Here is a 20572-nt window from a genome sequence, read left to right on the forward strand (position 1 = left end):
AATTCTGCTAAAAGTTTTCTGGTTCTATTTTCCCTTTTTTAAATCAAATAAATTAGTGGCCTCACACTATTTCTTCCTGTATCTGCTTCATCTTTTCAGAATTTCCCATTTAGAGTTCTTGATTCTTAAATAATGAAGCAATAAATTTAGGTTTCACAAAAAGTTGTTTCTTCAGAAGGAAAATAAGCTCTCCTTTTCTTCAATTCAGAATAACCTGTGGGTGGCCCTGGATTCCCTCCAAGATCTACTGAAGATGAGATAAAACAGCCTGACCACTGCAAGAGGAAGGAAGTGGGTGAGAGGAACAATAAAAATCTCGATTTTCAAATATAATTGCATCAGACAAATTAGAGCTAAACTTTGCCACTGACCTCCTTAGATTCAGCAGCCCAAGACAGGAGATGTTCCCAGTTCAGTATTTCTCTAAGTCCTTCATAAAATAAAACCTTGAAAATAATAAGGCATTTCTCCTTCTAGTCAGCATTTTTTATTTTTCTTCATACAAGTGGCCAGAATTATTTAACATTATTTGCTGTAATTTTTCTTCCAGTATGGAACAAAGCTGGTTTTGACTCTGCAAACATTTGATATCTCACATTTAGATACTACAAAATAAAAAGTCAGGTGTAGCTTAAGTCAAGCCCTCTTTTTATCTACCCCTTCCACTTTCCACAGTGTGCCCGAAGTCAATGGAGGAGAAAAATGCCCAGGTAAATACCTCTCACTTTGATCCGTGTGTACTTTTGATGTCTTTAGAGACAGTGTTTTTAAAATTAAAAATGAATTTTTTTCTCTGCAGGCAGGATAATAAAAACAAGACCCTAAACATCTAAACACCACATCATCTTCTGCTAAAAAATAAGTGAAATTTGGCATCATTGATGCCAACAGAAATGTTACTATTCATTTTAATAAAGCCAGGATTTCTTCCAAAGGTAAAACCACTGGATATGTGTTTTTCTTTTCATGATTCACAAAGTACACTCCAGAACCACATATTGCTACTGCTTCTCAAAATTTCAAACCTAATACAATTGGAGTGCAGTTATGTTCAAACAAACACCCTCATAAAGTTCAGGTGCTACAAAAAGGGATCTGTTTGCTCAGTAGGTCATATTCAGCATTTTGAGTAATCTCTGAAGCAAAATTCCAAATTATGGGACAATTTCTATAATGGGAACATTTATGATTTTAAGTCACCCAGATTGTATCATACGATTTACTCTTTCTATGCTGTTGACAGGCTGGTGAAGACAGAGAGTTCATATGGTCACCAAACTCCTTACAAGCCTACAGCCACACAGCTACTTTTCTCAGATCAAGACCCTGCATGTCACTCTGAGAGAGGCTCTTAACATTTATTAACTCCTATCACAGTTAGTTGGATGCCTGATCTCTCTTGTCAAGAGATAAAATGAGCACTGAGGAAAAGGATGTATGGGGAGAAAAAGAATACTAAGACTTAAAAGCCAAATGAAACTTCATAGAAAACACAACCCCAGAAAGAGCTGGGAATGCAAATTAGTTCACAGTTCTTTACAATGTAGTTAGTACAAGTGTGATGAAAAGAATAAGCATAAGACTGCACTTCTTATTCCTGAATATGCTGTACTAATTTGTTACTTTGCACTGGACTCCCAAATTCTGCACAAATGGTGGGCTCACAGGCAAACCTGAAGCCTTTGAGGAATGCTTAAAGAGGTCTGAATTAGATAAAATATGTTTAAAATCTCATGTGGGCAGACCTCTCCTGGCTGATCATCTTTAGAAGCCTAGGCATAAATTATTTCAACAAATGTCAGCTATTGAAGACCATAGGGGATTTTCTTTTTTTGCAGTATTTTTATGAAATACTGAGTGTCACTTAGTGTAACTGTGTGATCTTGGTTGCTTAACTGACTTCAAGGGATTAAATTCTGTTCAGAGATACTGCCTGGAATTTAGGAAAAGGCAGTCAATGGACTAACGCAAGGCTCGCCACCAGGTCTAAGCTGGAAGGGTGAAATATCTGGGCTCAATGACATTTGAATAGATTTACCTGTGGAGTTCTGTAGATAAATCAGTCTTATACTGCCCTGTGGTCTGGTAGCCAGCATGTGAGAGAGGAACTTAATCATTTGAATAGGCTGACTAGAGGAACATAAGGCAATGGTATATCTAAGAGTTCTAAAATAAAGTGTATTTTACCCTGTCGGTGTATGGACAGCAAAATAAAGGGGTAATCAGTGTGTAGATGAGAGTCTCTGCTTCTGTGATGTACGAGAGAAATGGCATACCAGGCACAAAAGACTCCTAGTGGACTTTGACTCACTTCCTGAAAGCTGACCAATTTCCTGACAGACAAAACCATACAGAATATGTTTATTATTTTTGCTACATCTATTTTCTGTGCTATTTAAAATAAAGGGTAATCGTGGTTGAAGTCTCTTAGAAAATATGGATGTCTTCTCTCAACTAACAGAAGCCTTGGAGAGTGCACTGTAAATCTAGCACATCTAAACACTCATGAAAGCCGAGGTATCATCAGTAGTCTTGGGAATAAGGTGACAAGTGAAATGTTGCAGACAGAGAGCCAATGTCCTCAGAGTTTCTGGCTGCTCAAGAACATGTGGGTATAACACTTAAGGACCTCATGAGCACCTAACCAGTGCTGTGGCATGACTAAAAATGCCTTTGTTGTTTTATTAGCTACTCGTATCTTTAATCTAACTGTTCCCATAGGGGCAACTGCCCCTACAAAATGCATTTGTCCAGGTTTGCAAGTTGGATGTTAAAATACTAAAAAATCCAAAAGAACCATTCATTCACAGCATCTAGCACTTTTATCTACTTTGATTTTGTAGGCATGTAGGGAATCCTTATAAGCAAAATTTTCCTGAGAGTCACAGATTGTAAAGAAATGGATTTAGCTGAGATAGGTCACAAAGGACCCTCATTGTTTGTGAAGTTCAGATGCAGGTTTTTATTCATATCTAGTATTTCTTAAAGCTTTCTGAACATCCAAACTGTATTTTATCATGCTGAGATGGTGGCATTATTCAGACACACTGCCCTTGTTGAGAAGTTACTAACTAGCACACTGGTAATATAGCTCAATAAGGGCTGTTTGTGGCAGGACTTTACTTTTCCTTTTGCTCTTTTAACGTAGTGTTATAGAGCATAGCTATACTATATATCCAATATAGTGCATAATATTGTTGTACTGAATTCTTACAAAGAATAATGCATTTCACCTTCATGTCATATGTCAGACATATGATATAGTGCAGCACATAACTGACAGATATGTATCTGTGCTTTCACATAACTCCATTATTAACTAAAAATCCCATACTTAGAGGAAAGGATTCTGGATTTAGTAAAAAAGTTATCAGAAATCTACTGGATTTTACCTTTAAATTAATTCACTTTTTAATTTATTTTGGTCTTCATAACTGTGGTCAGGTTTTATTATGTGCAAGTCAGAAGGCAGTTAGATAAATATTGAAATGGTACATTTTGTACTCATTCACTGCAACTACACAAAAATGTTATCAGGCAATTAATTTTTCCATTAAGTAAGCCCTAAATATTCTTCAATTTTTCACCATCAAGATATATTCCTTAGCAAGAGAAATTAATTTCTTATTGGTTGTAGAAAAGCAAGCTTGACTTTTCTTTAACATTTTCTTTTCCATATTAAAAAATCACTTTGACCCTGTTAGAGAAACGAGGACCATCTACCTAGTGTTTGTTGCATGACAGTAAACACACATGTGAACTGAATCCAAAGGTAGTTAGTGGCTGAAAGAGGAATCTGGTACCTTACTGTATGCTTGCCTTGTACCTAAGTCTCTGAAAGTTTCTTGCATCTGTACATGCAAACAGACATGCACACACATGTAGACAGATGCACACACACACAAATCCCCAGGACATGTGTACATATCTAAACTCTGTTGAGCTATTACTAGGTCACCCCACAATTGTCACTAACCCTAAAGGTAAACTCCAAGCTTTACTTGGAAGCAAGGTGTGCTTTTATGCACCTTAGCATACCAGAGAGGGATGTTAAGGCATGAAGGAATTATGATGTGCTACAAGACTTGCCCCCTGTGTTGGCACTGGGACACAAACCATGTTCCTGAGCTCTCACAGCACAATGCATTTGTCCCACAGATTCATTTGTCTTTTACTGTAACAGCCACTACTCTCTGGAAAGGTTATGGAAAGGATGAGTTGCCAGGAAGATAAGGCCTATTCAGACCTCTCCTACAGGGACCACATGCAGTTTCAGTGGAAAGAAGTAGTTTTCCAAAATATTTGGCTCTGTACCAAGCTAATGGCAAAATACCAGAATTTTAATTCTGTTCTGACCTTTCTGTAGTACCCTTCACAACTGGCTGTCTGCTTCTTAGGAAAGGGTGCTATGCATTTATATAGCAGATGTCCAAGGCAGTATTAACATGAATAAAATATGCATTGCTAGAAAGATGATGAAAGTATAACTGAGTAAAAGATCTCTTAAGGGTCACCTCTTCCTCCAATCCAAGATAGAAGCCTTTCTAAGCACACTGAATTTTAATTTTGTCCTTTGAGAATGTTTGGCTATCCCAGATAAAATAGTTTGTAAATCAATTAAATATACAATTGGGAGAAAAAGTACCAACCAAACAAGCAAAACACCCACAAAAATCCTGCACTTTTACATTGTTAGTCATTAATCTTATCTCCTAAGATACATGCATTTTGCCCTAGTTCTGCAATATAATTAAACTCAGATGGCCAGTCTTCTATACCTACAGAGAAGTACAGTGAGTGTAAAAGAGCCATCAGCCACTCAATCATTACTCATTTCCTCCTGCTTTCTCTGTTAGCACTGCACCATAGATACTGATTACATTAATGAAGTAAAAAATGTTATCACTATAAAAAGTGATTAAAATGCTAGCATTCATATATACTCATACATCTGTCTGTACAGATCAGTGAATAACATCCTCTTTTTTTTTTTTTTTTTTTTTACAGGAGATAGTCTCTTTTATAACATAGTTTTTCCTTTATAGAAACATTATACTGTATCTTGTTTGTTCTGTGTTAATTTTTATTTCAGAAGCTTTCTTTCTGTAAGTTGTTTTTGCACAAGGAAGAACAGAGTTTAGGTCTGCACTGTATTTGAGAGAAAATTCACACAGGGGCCACAGGAAAGCTTCTGTTTGTACTGAATCTAATGCATTGGTCAGAATACATACTTCAGGGTTGTTTTTTTTCCACATATTTCTTTCTAAACACATACCTTAAAGTCATCATGACTCTTAATTGGATTAAATATAACAAGACATATAATTACTTTCTTTGCATCTGTTCATACATACGCATTTCCTCATCAGTAGAGATTCCATTACTTGGCCTTTAAATGTGGAATTTTTTTAATTAGCAATGAAATGCTCTTTTTACTTCACTTACTTTTAGTTGCTTTTTCTCATATACAGATGTGCCTGTAGTTTTTCATATCCATGTCCTTTCCTTTGATTTTTGAGGCCTGTGATTTTCTGTGGTGGTTTCTAAGATAAATATTCCCTCAGGAAAACATCATAAACATTGAAGCATGGCACAGAAAATGTCAAAAACTACAGGCATTTCTCTGTGGCTGAAATGATCTGTTGGGTTTTCTGCTTATAATAAATAAGAAAAGCACGTGTTCCATTACTGCACTTAGTGTGAAATAGGGCAGATCCCAGAGCACATTTTCTTTATATTTAGCCAAACCCTGACATTTTAAAAAAGAGACAATTCCTTAAAGGTTTTATGTACTAGACATGAGGTCCTTTATATTATTCCCTACTGAAAACAGTTTTAACTTCCCTTGAAACACCAGACTTAAGTAGGAAACTTTCAATGAAAGTTGTGCATTTTATTGCTCTCGCATTTGTTTTTGTACAATCACGTTAAAAGCTGAAAGTAGCATGAAAATCAATAGCATCCAGGACTTCTGTGCCACTTTTGAGAGCATTCCATATCAAGATAGAAGACATGTTAAAAGGCAACAGATGCCCTCTTTAACTTTATTCTTTCAGTGTTCCTCACAATGTCCTCTACTGGGGAGGGAATTGATTTTCTAGTTTGGTATCTATTCTGAAATTTAAAAGATAACACTAGCCCAGCACAAATGAAGAATGACAATAATTTATATTAAAAAAAAAAAAAAATTCTGTGCACAAGCAATACTTTCTTTTACTCTAAACCCATATTTAAATATCCTTTTGGTATTTAAATATGGGCCTAGATTAAAATTTAGTTTAATTAACAGAAAAACTACTCAAATGAAACTTCCAAATGTATCAATTTTAAAACGCCAAAACTTTTAGGATATATAAAAAAAGTTATGCTTACATCAAGTGCCTTTGGGTTGCAAAATATGCAATTTATGTGGACTTTTCTTTTGGTCCGGCTTATGTGATCTAACATATTCAACAAAGGAACTATGGCCTATTAAGATACTCCAGTTTCCCAGCTGCTTTCTTGCAAATTGAAATGGTTGCAATATCACATCTCAGTGCATTTCTGAATCTCAAATCTTAGTTGAAAGTGTAACTAAAGGATGTACCATGCTAAAGCACTTAGGTGCTAATCATTGCAAGGCACTTACTAACTCAGAAATGGTGCAAAGATTTCTGAAAAGGAAGAACAAAGCTGAATTTTATTGCCACAGTACCAAGGGCTTACTACCATTGAGTCATTTCTGTGTTGGAAGATGAGAAGGGAGAAGCAGCGACTGAGAAGAAAATAGTAAAAAATAGTAGAAGGGCTCAGCTACCCACTGCAGCAGCTGATGTTTATGATTCCTTCTAGAAGCAACGGTTTCTGCCATCACCTCCTAACTGCCCAAAGCAGGGCACCATGCCACACCATTGCCTGTCTCAGGAGCAGCACCAGCAGCCAGACAGGCTTTCCAGGACACTGCTGTAGACTACAGTCATTTTGTTGCTGCCAGAGCTCTCTCTTCACAGGAAACCACACATTTTGTTTTTAGAGTTGGCTCAGTATTCATTTCTCCTCCCTTTGCTTAGGAAGTGGGAATGTGTCACCAACGGGTAGGTAGACAGAAAAAAATAATTTCTTAAAATAAAGCAGCTGTTTGCTTCCAAGCACCTTATAAACTGAACGCTATTCGTAATTTCATGAAAAATAATGCCTGCCTGTGCAGCCCATGCCTGCTGAAGCTGATGGCTCAGTTGTCAGGATTTCGGTTCTCCATTCCCCAGCAATGTCTTTGGCTCAACATTTCCACCTTCACTTTTCAGTGTGCATTTATTTTTGTTCCCACCTGTGATGGAAGTAGATTTCATTGCAAAGGGTGATGGCTTCCATTAAGTGGAAATATTTCTCAACTTGATTAATTATCTGTTCACTCACAGGCCTTTTCCAGGTGGCCTCCAATCTGCAAGATCATGAACAACTTTGTCTTGCAATGTTACGTATACTACATCTAAGCAGGCAATCTTCTTTCCCTGGCAATATCAGACTCAGAAGCCTGCTTTCCTGGCACAATTCTTTAATTGTGACATAATAGTACCCACTCACACTAATGATATATGTCAGACACATGAAGCTGCAAGTTTCAGGGCATTTATTGGAGCAATTCTGAAATATTTTGTCTTGCCAACCTCTTAGAATTATTGTGACAATGCATTTATGTAAAGAGTAAAGCACATCTTTGGTCTTTACCACTTTATTACTAACCCTTATTTGTGTTTTCTTCCTGCTGTAGATATTGCATTGACTCAGCAGAGATTGTTACATTTCATGATGTATTTTATAAGTTTGCATGTTCAGACCTATGGATATCTACATTGCTGTGATCCATATGAGTTGTGACCCTTAGTATATCATAATGATGATGTCCTCTGTATTTCCAAAGATAGAATAAAGGAGTCAAGTACATAATCTAAATATAGAGTCCCTAGTCAGGAAGGAAATGTACATTTCCATCTGATTATATCCTCTGACCCAACAGCAACTGCCAATATATCCATACTTATAAATATTTTCTATTTCTAGTGGTGTTGAACATTTGGAGGTATCAATAATAACAAAGTTATGTGTTGGGCACAGTTCCATTGGAAGCACTTAGAGGCGTGTAGGCAGTTGAAACTGATTTCTGTTGTCTACCAGAAAAAGAGAGTCTTTTATTAAGAAGTGTGTCTTCTGAAACATTTAATTGATGTGCTGTTACGGTGGATCTGGGAACAGCAGTTTGGTTGCCTTGGGCAGCCATCCTCTCTGCTAGGACATGTTCCCATTTGCTGTAATGCACTAATATTATGAATTCCCATGCCTCATCGCCCTTTTTAATCGAAAAAGGCACATTTCTATCCAGGGTTATGTGGTCAACTTGAATCCAGGGATATGTGTACTAAAAAGGTTCCACTGTAATGTTTTTCTACTAAACATTTTAAAGAAGTTTAAGCATTGTCACCTTAGCATGGATGAATATTTGGCATGATATTCTGAAGAAATATACAGATTAAAGTTAATCAGAACTGTGAACATTCAGTAGATTTGAAAAGCTACAATTTTAAGAAAAAGATATAACTTACCATTTAACCACATCTCCACTGTAATACACACTGAAATAACTAAAAACATCTTGCAGTGGTTTCAGCAGCCTAACCTCTAATTGTTGACTGTGAATGTGCATATAGCCACGCATAAGTATATGTGGATGCTTGAATACTTCAGTTTTAACAAATACTTATCAATCTAAATAAGACTGTTTCACTGTTTATCACTGATGATGTTGAAACTATTTTCCCATACATGTTTAGATTGGATTTACTGAAAGAAGGAGGACAGGATATACTATGATAATGTTAAATCTTCCCTTCATATTTGCATCTTAAGAGCTCCACAAAGAAATATATTAAATCCAACTAAGGCTGAAGTGATTCCTCAAAAGGAAAACTTGAAAGAGAGAACTGTCAGAAACCTCAAAGGCTAATTGCTGTGCAAATTCCACACAAGAAATAAAATGAAATACAGTAAGATAAATCAATGAGTCATCCTGTAAAATTATGAATTAATACATTTTCTGCGGCAAAGGAATCCCTCAGAAAATGTTTGGGATTATTTTAAGAAAGCAATGTTTAACACTGAGCATAAATGTAAGTTTGTGTTTATGAGTCTTTAAAATACAAGGAGATCTATAGGTACCTAATAAAGTCAGGAGGAAGAATATATAGATACACTATTAAAGTGTGTAAACTGTTCAAAATATATTTACTGTTGGAATTTGCGGCTTTTCATTTCACTTCAAATCTTTTCCAGCTTTTTAGTGTACATTATCTAGCATTTCATATTCTTATGTAAAGTGTTTGTTAGGAACGTATACATACTCGCCTATACTGATAGCTTGGTTTGGGGCTAGTGTCCAGGAAAAGAACACAGGCATTTACAAGCTCAAAAACTTATGTTTTGTGGCATTTTGTTATTCTTCAATGAGAAACAAACTTCACATGAATCCTCCCCTGATCCCCACTGGACAGCTAGTAAAATCAACATCACTTCTTGTAGCTGTTTCTGTAATGTTTCTTCTTCGATTTTCCATGCAAACTCATTGTGGGCTCTTTAACAGTGAGGGAGATGAGCAAACTGTCTCTGAGTTTGGCTCAAATTTTGAATTAATGGAAGAGAAGAAATGCCGTGTAAGCTGGACCATGACAAGAGATAAAACCAAGGCAAATTTGTGAAGATTAACATATATTTGCTTCCTAGGACCCTGCTAGCCATATTTATAACACTGTACCCCCAGATATTCTCAGAAAGTTAACATAGGAAATGCATCTCAAGAACACACCCAGAAGTTATTTCTTTTCCATTTATCAATGTAAATGAATTTGCATCCCAGATGAATTCTTCCTAATTCCATTACCTTTGTCTTCTGCAGGTTTAAACTTACCTCATTCTGTATGCATAGTTTTTACATTCATAATTCCTTTTTAAAAACCACCTTATTTTCCAAGGCTTGTCACAACATTTTGAAAAATAAAGAAGCCCAGAAGACTAAAATAAATATTTGCTTTTGAATATGGTATGAGTCTAAAATTCTAGTCCCTGAAGAATGATAACCTGGTGAATGAGAAATCTGTTCTAAAAAGATATGTTTACTTTATAATTAGTAAAAATATATGAGGAATGTGTAATGCGTAACTGTAACAAAAAACGAAAAAACCTACTGGCTAGTATTTATTTACTTTCATGCATGAAAATCAATGGAGATGCAAAAGAAGGGACTCAGAGATAAATAACCTGTCATCTTTAGATTACTTATTTAATTTTTTTAAATTTTCAAAATCTAGAACTTTTCTAAGGGATGACCAACTTGTCAATTATATAAGGTAAATTAATGAGTTCAGCTGGTTTATGGGTTTACCTATATCAGAGACGTCATTTTTTTGGCAGTAACATAAAACCATCAAAATTCTAATAATCATTTATTATCCAAGGATTTTGGATAATGGAGGAAAAGTTTGAAAACCTGCTGTTTCTATCTTTAAATTAGATTTCAGGCTGTGAATTCTTTCAAACCTAACAGTCTAATATTGATTTGTTTGTGGTTTAATTAATAAATTTGGGCTTAGACTTAATATAATTAATATTAGACATCAATAGATAGTCGTCTCCCTGCTTCTAACAAGGTTAAGTCTCTGCAACATGAAATGTCAAATTCTTTTCTTAAATTGAGCTCCAGAGTTTGGTCTTCAATTACATAAAATCAAAATCAGGGCCTCAAGATTTTTTTATGTTCCCATTAAACTGAAGGATAATACTGAGATAGGAGCAGAGTCAGAGCACAAGGCTTGGGAACTTGCTTTCTCCATTTGGTGTGCCTGACATCCTGTCGTGGTTTAAACCCAGTCAGGCAGCTCGTTCACTCACTCCCCCCCCCACACACCTTCTTTCCCTCCCCCTACTCCCGGAGGGACAGAGAGGAGAATCGAAAAGAATGCAGCTCCCATGCGTTGAGATAAGAACAGTTTAGTAACTAAGGTATAACACAGATCACTACTGCTACCACCAATGATAATAATGATAAAGGAAATAACAAGGGAAGAGAATACAACACCTCACCACCAGCCGACCGATAACTCGCCCCCCAGCCCGACCAAGCACCGACCCATACCTCCTCCAACCCTGCAGTCCCCCAGCCCTTCCGGGTAACTCACAGTTACATCCTGGGCATGACGTGCTGTGGTATGGAATAACTCTTTGGCTAGCTTGGGTCAGGTGTCCTGTCTCTGCTTCCTCCCGGCTTCCTCTCCTCCCTGGCAGGGCATGAGGCTCACAAAGTCCTTGGCCAAAACCAAAACATCCTTGTTATCAGCTCTGTTCCCAAGCCGAAAGTCAAAACACAGCACTGCACCAGCTACCAAGGAGAAAAATGACTGCTGCTGCTGAACCCAGGACACATCCTCAAAATAATGGCCTTGTAACTGCTGGGCAAAGGTGCAGTCCTTTCCCAGCAGAACCACAGTGGGGGAAGTTCATAGGTCAAAGTCCTTGATTGCATGTACTATTCATCAAGGATGAATACTGCAAGTACTTACCCTGGAGGGCAGAGGAAAATGGAAAGTTTGTGTGTATTTTAAACAGCCCAAGAGGTGAGCAATAAAATCTAATAGAGGTTAGCTGTTCTGTACCTGAACTTAACTGTAATTAGCTGGAAATTTTTCACTGTCTTGATCAGTATCATCACTGGGCCCTGTAGTTTCTAAATAAACTTGCTGTAAAACACTTTATAATCTCTTCCTGCTAGTAGGATGATACAAATATCCAATCTGAATATCTCACCTGAGTCATTTTGTTCAGCCCTGCTACTGCACTAAAAATAAGGGATTATTTGTCTCTGTCATCAGTCTGAAACTTGATTTCCTACAGGTCAAAAACGGTGTTTAAAGGTGGAAGAGTACTATGTCATACAAATACACTTGACATTTTTAGAATCACACACCAATGGAAACTAGGTATTCTGGATTCTTTTAAGAGTTTATGTATTTAAGCTTGAAATCATGAGAATATTTTTTTGATAATTGAAGTGTTCATGTGTAAAGAAGATCCTCAGAATTTAAAAGAAAAAATAGTACATATAAATGTGCCCACTGAAATAATTATTCCTCATAATACATGTTCTTCTAATTGAAGAACAGAAGATCCTAAAGTAAAAGTCCCTCTATCAGTGACTCCTTATAAAATGGCTGCTCTGGACATAAACCTGATGCCCAAATCTAGCTTCCATTAGTGAGATCGTTAGCAGATTTTTTAAACACTAGCTGTAAGCCTATTTATGAGGTTCATTACTGTCTTGTATTGCTAAAAAAAAGAAACAAAAAACGCCACCAAAACCCAATACAAAATAAAAAAAAAACACCACCACCAACAACAAAAAAGATTTTATCTTTGTATTCTACCAGTGAACAATGGGTTTTTTCATTCTATGAAACTTCTGTTCAAAAGAAAACGCAAGTATTGCTAAAGCTTTTGTTAAGTTAGGCAATAACTCCCTTTTTACAGTTTCTTTTACTTAAAGCCAGGACCAAAATGCTTGTGGTCTCTACAATTGCTTTCAACATTTCACACGTAGCGAAATGGGGTGAGAACATAAACAACCATATCTATATTAGCATCGTGAACTTACTGGTTTGTATATTTTGCAAATTTGTTTGAATTTATTGCTTTGAACTAGAATGACAAGATTTATACTGAAGAAACCCCTCAAAACCCCTTCTTTGTGAAGCGATTCCAATATAGGAAAAAATACCCCCTCCCTCTCACTCTTGTCTTAGATACATAGATCAGCTGGAAAAGAAAGAGTACTGATCTATAAGCTTGAGGGGACTATACGAAAAGCTAAAAGAAACATCCCTACATCTCCTATAGATCACAAAGTTCACATTGAATGTATATTAAACGATTAATTTCTTGCACTAGAAAATATCACAGCTTCCTTATCATCCTGTTCCACCTTCTCCATTCACATTTCTTTTCCCACTGAGATATCTCTACAAGGTTAAAGAGACAATGTCAAAAAGAACTAATCGGTAGCCAATCCTCTACTAAATAGTTACAAAACAATCAGTCTTATCCCCAGTTAATTCTGAAACATGGGCAGGTGGTTAGTCCTGTAAAGGCCCTGATCTGCAGCTTGTGCAAATCAGTGTCACTTCACATGAACACAATTAGGCCAACTTCACACCATCTAAGAATGTGCTTTAGGATTTAGTTTAGCTAATGTCAGAGCCCACGAAAAGCAATCCTTGATTCTCAAACCTGAGGTCAACTTAGGCAAGCAGTAAGTTATTTCTTGCTTTTGTTTGTTTATAATTCAGGGTGTTGTTGTTGGTTTATCTGTTTTTTTTAAGAAAGGAAAGATAAGTATATTAAGGTGTATCTTAGAAAACTTAAAACATTTTATGGGGCTGTGTAGACAACTGATGCTATCTTCAAAGGCAATAATAACAAAATGTACTCTGTAAATTGTATTTTATCCTCATAGTTTAATGTTTTTAGTATTTTTTTAATAGCTGCAGGGATTCATAATGCAGGTATATGAAAATTAGAATTTCTCCACATTTTGCAAACTTTTTATTATGCATGCTATAGGCAAGCTAGAAAAGATAGGTATTGTAGTGATTAGGAAGGGATACATTATTGCTACATTATAATGCACAAACAGGTTTTATGTTCTTCTGCATAATATTAGAAGCTCAAATGTATTGAGTCACAGCATCTTATCATCACTCAGCTTTTAAATTAAGGCAGCAATCATTGATTTATATCAGGCATAAAGAAGTTCCCTTGTCACATTACTTACTGATACATGGGGTGTAATTCTGATAAAGTATGAGAGTATGCAGTAGGGTTGTTAAGAATTATTTGCATGCATGTAAAAAAAAAAGGCAAATTATATACATTTTTACTGTCAACCTGTTCCTCTTATTATCTACTACTATCTGCTAAAAAAAAAAAAAAATTCAACAAATCTGCTTGCACATTTTTTCATGTTATAAGGTTTAAAAATAAAATGTAAATGCAATATGCCTAAAAGTTAGAAATATATCTATGATAAAGGGATGCAATCATATCTTGCATTGTTAAATATCACAGGGTAAAGAAGATTATGTTAAAGACTACTTTGATTGGCAAAAATTCATTCAGTTCTTTAGCTAGTAATAACTAGACATATTACTCTATTTTCTGAAATTAGTGAACAAAAGCCCAGGTAGTAAGTTAAATGAATGGGTGAAAGTGTGTGATTAACTCATTTTCACCTTTTTGAGACTGCAGATTGCACATGTAGGCAGTCTTCTGGGCTTCATTTGCTCCCAGGAAGAAAGCTTGCAGATCATGCTTACTGATCATGCATTCTTGTTTATATATCATATTTCCTGGGATCCTCACACTCCTGAAGAGCAGTGAACATTTTCAGTGGTCCTATAGAAAATATCACCTGTAGAAAATGCACCATAGTCTTGTCCTATGTTTGTAAGCCACCTTCAACACTTGCCTAAACTAACAACCAAAGCAAAATAATTGTTCAGTGAAAGCTGTTCAGCTTTCATGTACATTTCTTAAGGAGCTTTAATCAAGATTTCTCAAAGTGAAATTAATCACTAGCCATTTCAATTCCAGGATTTTATTAAACTAAATGCTCACTTCTGCAAATTCATTGATTAGGGTGCTTGAATTTAAAAACTGATCATTATTATATTTTTTCTTTGTTCACTGGGTAAATCATGGCAAAAGCACAGATAGAAAATGATGATAAATCAGATATCAATGACAGTATAGGAAACATGTTATACTGTGATACTTTACGATACACTTAGGCAGTCAATTTTATAAACTATAGCCCACCAATGCTAAGATATTACCACATCATAAGTAATGTCTCCTAGAAAAACAGAGTCCACTAAATGCATATACTCCAGGTTTTAAATAGAACAGAACAGAGGCATATGGTATATTATTTTGATATTGCATTTGTAAACCTTTGATTTGAGGCTTATTGCTCTTGTTCCAAATAACCCAGCTATCATATAGTTGTAAATGTCATATAAAATGGACTCAAGTTAACTTCTAAGAGTTGCTAAAATAGTCCCTCTGGTTGATAAAAGTATATGGTTTGAGATTGTTTTCTCTTCATGATTTGATATTGTGATAGGTGCTTGCTATTTCTTACTTCAGTTGTCCACAGTTTTCAGAAAGGAATTATCATCTCTATCATTTAATGCATTGCAGTTCCATAAGTACAAATGTGAATAATTTAATGCATATTCTGATGCTTGCTGTATCTTAATGGTGAAAAGGAATAGAACAGAATATTAAAAAAATCAAAAAAACTTCAAATGTTTAAAAAGAAATTGCTTGACAGTTACATTACTAAGCTCTTATAAGTTATATTTTGATCTTGTAAAACATTGTTCATGTTACAATTTCGTTAAATAATACCCATGCAAGTGTTATTCAGATTGAAAAACAGCTCAATTCCCTTAAATAATACAGTAGAAGAATAATAGAAAAGAAAAAAAATATCAGAAATACTCAATCTGTAACAATTTTATTTGCAGTTTTATTTCTTTTCAAAGCCAGTCCAGTAAGTTTCTCATACATAGAATGATATTTAAACTAACACAGGTGCCTTTGCATGGAAGATTATGTGAGATGATTATGCGAGCTTTTCAGCTTTCCAGCAGACTGGCAATAACAAAAACAGCAATACAGGTAGTATCTTAAAATGGCATATCTATGTCTGTAATCAATAGCTGATCATTGCTTCATTTCAAAAGAGCTCTCTTAGGATTTCTTAGAGATCAGGATTGAAGGAGAGAGAGGCACTATTATACTGAAGCATAGACACAGAGGCACTGCATTGTACCTCAGATTCTGGGTATTTCAAGTAAAACTGTCTTTTATACTTCTTTGGCAGAAGCCAAATTGCCATGGTGTATGGTCTTGTTATAAGAATATGAGAAATCTTTTAGAGAGCATCTTTGTAAAACTGAGATATTTGTATGCCACAATTGCTGACCCAGAGTCCAGCTGAATTTTGCTGTCTTTCCTCCTATAATCTGGAAAAATTTCAAAGGATCTGATGATAAATTATAAAACTCAAGGCTGAGTCTAAATCAGAGTTGCTGTGTTGATGTTACCTGGCATTAAGATGAACATATGCAAAAAGATGCTGAGAATAAAAACTTTTTCTATTACAAGATTAATGCCACTGTTTGTTAATAGTTCCGGAATCTGACTGCCTTAGCTAATATAGAGTGTCTGGATAACTTATTATCCAGCATATGGATTTTACTATTTGGCCTGATTTTGCTTTTACTCCACCACATTTATTTGGAGACACTGGTGTAAATCAAACCCTTATCTTTATAGGTGTGTTCCAATGTGTTTTTAATAATTGTGTTCAGTGTTTTCAAATAAAGCACTTACAAGGTTACAGAAACATATCTAATTTTACCTAACACATTTCTGCTATTCAGAGAGAAATTATGGAATAGATCATTACTAAAATTTATTTAAATAAAGCACCTTATTCCACTGTTCTATGCACCTCTTTAGACTTGTATCTTACCTACATTTACCTGGAATCTTTTTCAAACCGGTTTTAAGCCTGCAGTGGCAACTTCAGCTAGAGGACTTCCAAGTGATGAAAAACCCAAAATGCAGCAAGATGCTTTAAATTCTGATACAGTTCAAACATATCTATGTCTGTATTTCCTGTCTCAAAATGTTTTTATCTGCACTAAGCTTGTTTTCTGCCAATGTTAAAGAAATTAATAGGACTCAGAGATTTATGTAAAATTCATGCCTTAAATCCCAATTTCATCTCCTAAATTACACAGAATACTATCCTACTATTTCAAGAAATATCAGATTATGTTTATGTGGAGCAGAGGTGATAGGAGAATTATTTTACTCCATCTTCAAAACAGGTTATACAAGCCAAAGTGGAATAAATATTCTTCTTAAACTGAATTCTTTACAAGGATTAGCATGGGCAGTTAGGAAAATCTGTAGGCAGTATGGCTCACAGAAAATCATTGCTGAGATTACTCTGGTTTTTATTTATTTTTGCATAAGTTAAATATAATTTACTTTATGGTATATTTATATTCAATAACAGGATTCCAAGTTGTATGATGGTTTACTTAATAAGCCATTTGTAGTTACTCTTTACATGGTGCATTCATCTGTCCATGTGAATTGTTCATTCAAGATTTGTATTGGATAAAATATAGTTTGGCAGCAGACAACCAAACCACCAGTTATGTAACAGCCTTGGTAACAGTGTAATGATAGCTAAACATTCTAACACTTTGAAGAATCATCACAGTTTGTGTTTTGCACAAAAAAAAATGCAAGTGAATATAACAGATTTTTATGTTTATCCAATTATATTTACAGGTGTAGGTGTATCACTGTAAGTGATAGTGTGCACAGAAGAGGAATCAAGAAATAATTTCAGCATCTCTCCTACGAAAAGAGGCTGAAAGTTGGGGTTGTTCAGCCTGAGAAAGATCAGGGGAGACCTTATAACAGTCTTCCAAGTGCCTAAAGGGGGCCTACAAAAAATCTGGAGAGGGACTTTTCACAAGGGCATATAGTGATAGCACAAGGGGGAATAGTTTTAAACTGACGGAGGGGATATTTAGATTAGATATTATGAAGAAATTCTTTACTGTGAGGGTGGTGAGACACTGGCACATGTTGCCCAGAGAAGCTGTGGCTGCCCCATCCCTGGCAGGGTTCAAGGCCAGGTTGGACAGGGCTTGGAGCAACCTGGTCAAGTGGAAGGTATCCCTGCCCACAACAGCAGGGCTGGAACTAGGTGATCTTTAAGGTTTCTTCCAGTGCAAACCATTCTACAATTCTATGATGATTCTATAATGATTCTATGATTTTAACTATCTTCAGTATGTTAAAAGTAATTTTAAGAGGAGTCTTGGGTCAATATCAACATAAGATATGTATGGTCCTTTCTAACCCTAACTATTCTATGATTTGATCAGGTTGGACAGTGCCTTGGATGACATGGTTTAGTGGGAGGTGTCCCTGCCCATGGCAGGGGCGTTGGAACTAGATGATCTTAAGGTCCTTTCCAACCTTAACTATTCTATGATTCTATGGTTCTATTCAAGATCTCCTGATGACAAAAGCCATCTCCTGATAACAGAACTGGCTGTCTTGAAAAATGGGAAACAAATTAAAGAAAAACCCAAACAACCAAACCCTACTTTTTCCTATTAGCGCCAGCCTAGCAGGTTAGGAGATCAAAAGCAGGCACAACAACTTTTTTTTTCACCCGCAAGATAAAATTGTATACTTACAGAGCTTCACACTTTCCTTTTAGAGCCAAGATTTCAGCTCTATCAATACACAGAAATCCAAAAACAGTGAAAGAATTAAGAAAGGAAAGACAGAAGGGCAGGGGAGAGAGAGAGAGAAGGAAGGAGGAAAGCTGGACAGCTGTTATTTTTTGGTTAAGGATACTATATTTTATAAAGAAAGCTCTCAGAGAAGAATGAAATGTTTATGTGCACATTCTTTACAGATGATAGTCATTTAAGAGAGGCTTTGCGGTTAACCCCTGCCAATGGAAATTTATGGATTCTAATAGGAAAGAGAATTATATACTACTACAATTTACAGGAAAGTTTTATTTTTGAAGTATTGACTACGTGGTTATGAAAAAGATGTTTTAGGAGAGTAGTAGTGAAATTAGGATTTGTTCTTGCTCCTCCTGAAATCAGTGGATGATTTAACAAAAGAAAATCTAGTTCAGGGAATTTTATGCAAAAGTTAGACACCATTTTCTAATTTTATATACAATTTACAGCATTTTTTTCTGGCAGGAAGTTAAGGAATTTTATTTTTTTTTTAGAGATTAATTCCATTATTTTTAAATGTTTTACAGCAACCTCTCTAGGTCAGAAAAATAATTTGGTAAATATTGGATGTTTGACTATTATAATTCAGCTGGGGGTTACTTTGTATCAACATCTTAATAAAGCTTTCTGTAATAGAAAATAAATCAGAAGCACATAGTTATTTAAAATTGTAGAATAATAATCACTACTGACTCAAATCAGTACTTCAGTGAAATCTGTCCTCTTCCTCTATTAGATAGATCGAATTCTTGAAATAAAAATAAAATAAAACACTGAATGAATGACAGAGTCATGGAAAGAACCTTCTTTGGAGTTTTTATCAAGATTTTCCTTTCAGCAGCCACATAGCCTTTCTGTCATTTTAATTAGGAAGAATAAATATGGATCACTTTGCACTGTATTCTACATGTTACTGCATGCTGACACACCTCCCCCACAAGTCTGACCACATATCTAATCTTGATTAGATGTTAATAAGCTTTAAAGAGAAAGAAGCTGATATATGAAGTTTAATCTCTTCTTATGTCTTAAGAAGGACAATCAGGGCTACATTTCAAAAAAGACATTTCAAAAAGCTGTGCAATCAAATGTGATGAGGCAAAACCAGTCATTTTTGAGAACAATTGAGCAGGTATACAAATAAATGCATACAGAAATCCAAATATTTTATAGGAACAAAGAAGCTGTCCTATTTTAATTGCAGTAGATATTGCAGAACAACAGAAATCATGCTTGAACAGACCTTCTAAAAAGCACATTCCTAAAGCAAAGCTGAGATTTTGCTTTTTAAAATTACTAGAATATCTCTGAAGAACCATCTAAAGTTTTAGTATTCTCATTAAATAAGCTACATATTAAAAAGTTCCTCAGTTAGTTGTCTCCATTCTCATTGAGATCAATAACAATCAGTGCTGGCTCTCTACAGAAGTCTCAGATTTATTTAGGCAATTTTTCATGGCAATTTTTCATTCTTAGGTGCTTGCTTGTCTATTGTAATCCAGAGCTCTGAGCTAGGTGGATAATTTCTCATTAAATGCATGGCAGCTAGCCCAAAAAAGACGATGCATCTCCAGAAATACAGCTGTGATTCCTACTCAGGTCTGCCTAGGCCAAAGCATTTAAGCTCCACAGGCACAGAACTTTTAGCATTAGTATTTGCCAAGCCCCTGAAGTTCTGTTTCTCCGCACACAGAAGAGCTCCATTCCTGATGCTTTGCTGCTCCCCACTTAAAAGATATTAAGACCAACAAGTCTCCATCTTCTAGATACCTTATATCTTCAACTTCTCAGTCTATTTGGCATGCTCCAACACTTCCTATCACATGCATATGAATCAAGATTCAGAGAAAACCCTCTTTCCCCCTCAGATAATACTGGTTTTGCTGGCACATACATCAAAGTGTTTATATAATAACTTGGAGTTCCTCACTCAAGGCCTTTCACCCTGAAAATGAAACCCTAGCTGTTCTATAACAGTGCTTAAACCCCAAGGTATTTAAAGAGAAACAGGAGGAAATATTTTTATTCTTTTAAAGATGTTTCACCAAGAAAAAAAAAAATCTCCATTGTGACAGGGATTGCACCTATGACATTATAATACTGGAGGGGAGGCTCCACTGGTGTGATGTTGCACCCTA

At 35.6% G+C, this 20572-nt stretch overlaps 1 long non-coding RNA gene across 1 annotated transcript in view; it reads right to left on the bottom strand.

The window, feature by feature from the left end:
- Window positions 1-9396: 9396 nt before the first annotated feature.
- LOC130605155 (uncharacterized) overlaps window positions 9397-20572 on the bottom strand; it is a 35813-nt gene continuing 24637 nt past the window's right edge. Inside the window, exon 3 of the long non-coding RNA XR_008973628.1 lies at window positions 9397-9524. This is a non-coding gene — a long non-coding RNA (uncharacterized LOC130605155). The remainder of the gene's footprint in view (window positions 9525-20572) is intronic.

Source organism: Pezoporus wallicus, unplaced genomic scaffold, assembly GCF_028554395.1.
Source record: "Pezoporus wallicus isolate ANWC-B61680 ecotype Strahan unplaced genomic scaffold, APGP_CSIRO_Pwel_v1 contig_5552, whole genome shotgun sequence".
NCBI lineage: Eukaryota > Metazoa > Chordata > Aves > Psittaciformes > Psittacidae > Pezoporus > Pezoporus wallicus.